At 35.8% G+C, this 2,326-nt stretch overlaps 1 pseudogene; it reads left to right on the forward strand.

Moving 5' to 3' along the window:
* The first annotated feature begins 362 nt into the window (after positions 1 to 362).
* On the forward strand, positions 363 to 1,735 carry LOC101445660 (long-chain fatty acid transport protein 6-like; annotated as a pseudogene).
* The last annotated feature ends 591 nt before the right edge of the window (positions 1,736 to 2,326 follow it).

A 2,326-nucleotide genomic window follows, 5' to 3' on the forward strand; every position in this document is an offset into this window, starting at 1 on the left:
TTGAATAAATAATAAATGAATTAGACTTAACAGATATATGTAAAACATTGCATCCCGAAGCAGCAGGATATACATACTTCTCAAGAGTACACTGACAAATCTCCAGGATAGACCACATGTTGGGTCACAAAAGCAGTCTCAATAAATTTAGCAAGATTGAAATCATACAAAGCATATTTTCTGACCATAATTGAATGAAGCTGAAAATCAATAACAGGCAGAGAACTAGAAATGCACAAATATATGGAGATTAAAAATACTCTCTTAAGAAACGATCAGTGCTTCAAAGAAGAACTTGCTAGGAAAATCAGTAAACATCTTGAGACAAATCAGTAAACATCCTGAGACAAACAAATAGAAGAATGCAACATAACAAAACTTACGGGAAACTAAGAAGGAAATATATTGCCTTAAACACTTACAATAAAAAAGAAGATCCACAAGGTGTAAATTCAGTCACAGAAAAACTTAACACAGCATCTAACAAGACTGTGCCACACAGCCAACATGTTACCTCAAACCTCAAGTCTGCTTATCTTTATATTTTTTACCTCTGGAACTGCAAGTTTACCAGAAGCAGCAGTGATTACTCAGCTGCAGGCTTTAAAGAGTTCTGCTGGATTGTGGGCTTTCGTTTGTACTTCTGATGACATCATTTATATAACCCTTCCACTGTATCATAGCTCAGGATCTCTCCTGGGAATTGGTGGATGTATTAAGTTAGGTGTCACTTGTGTGTTAAAGAGGAAATTCTCAGCAAGGCAATTTTGGAATGACTGCAGAAAGTGTAATATGACTGTATTTCAGTGTTGGAGAACTTGGTAAATATCCAAGGTGTCACAAACTAAGAGAAAAGGATCATCAGGTACATCTGACAGTTGGAAATGGTGTGTGGAGTGATATGTGGAGAGAGTTTTTAGACAGATCTGGAAATATTAAGATGTGTGAACTTTATGGAGCTACTGAAGGAAACATTTGTTTCAGTAGCCATATTTTAAAAATTCTATCAGTTGGGAGAAAAAATTTCTTTCACAAATTTCTTTTCTCTTTTGACTTGATAAAGTATGATTATCAGAAAGATGAACCCATTCGAAATGAGCAGGGCTGGTACAGTAGTGTGAAAAAAGGAAAACCTGGACTAGTTATTTCTTGAGTGAGTACAAAGAATTCCTTCTTTGGTTATGATGGAAATAAGAAGCACACAGAAAAGGAAGTGCTTTATAATGTTTTCAAGTAGGGAGATGTTTAATTTAACACAGGAGATTTAATGGTCCAAGATCAGGAGAATTTCATTTACTTTTGGGACCATATTAGGGGTACTTTCAGATGGAAAGGAGAAAACATTGCAACCACAGAGGTTGCTGATGTTATTGGAATATTGGATTTCACACAGGATATAAATGTATATGGTATGGTTGTACCAGATTATGAAAGAAAAGCAGGAATGGATGCTATCATTTTAAAACCAAATATGTATTTAGACTTGGAAAAAGTTTAAGTTCAAGTTGTAACATTTCTGCCAGGTTATGCTTGCTCATAATTTTTAAGAATTCAGGAAAAAAAAATGGAAACAACAGTAACCTTCAAACATCGGAAGTTTCAACTGGTTGAAGGAGGATTTAACCCATCAAGAATTTCTGATCCACTTTCCTCTATGGATAATTCGAAAACCTCTTATGCTCCATTGACCAAAGAACTTTATGATCAAATAATGTTAAAGGGGATCAAACTTTAAGATATTGTATGTATGAAATTTTTATAAGAGGAGGGGATATCATTCTCACGAAATTGGGAAAGGGAACTAACATTAATGAAGCATGTGCTGTTTCCTTAATATGCAAGAGCTTTGCTTTAATAATTTTAATATGTTTTATTAATGCAAACTTTAGTCCATTATTCTTTCTACTTCCCTTGAAATTCAGATCATAACTAAATATTTGCTTTACTTTTTAAAATTTTATATAATAAATAAGTGGTTAACAGCTTAGTCACTTAATTTGAAAATGTACTTTTTTAAAAAGATTTATTTATTTATTTACTTCTCTCTGCCCCCCCACCCCCACCCCGGTTGTCTGTTCTCTGTGTCCTTTTTGCTGCATCTTCTTTGTCTGCTTCTGTTGTTGTCAGTGGCATGGGAATCTGTGTTTCTTTTTGTTGTGTCATCTTGTTATGTCAGCTCTTTGTGTGTATGGAACCATTCCTGGGCGGGCTGCACTTTCTTTCGCACTGGGCAGCTCTCATTACAGGGTGCACTCCTTGCATGTGGGGCTCCCCTACGTGGGGGACACCCTTGCGTGGCACGGCACTCCTTGCGTGCATCAGCACT

Source organism: Dasypus novemcinctus, chromosome X (genome assembly GCF_030445035.2).
Source record: "Dasypus novemcinctus isolate mDasNov1 chromosome X, mDasNov1.1.hap2, whole genome shotgun sequence".
NCBI lineage: Eukaryota > Metazoa > Chordata > Mammalia > Cingulata > Dasypodidae > Dasypus > Dasypus novemcinctus.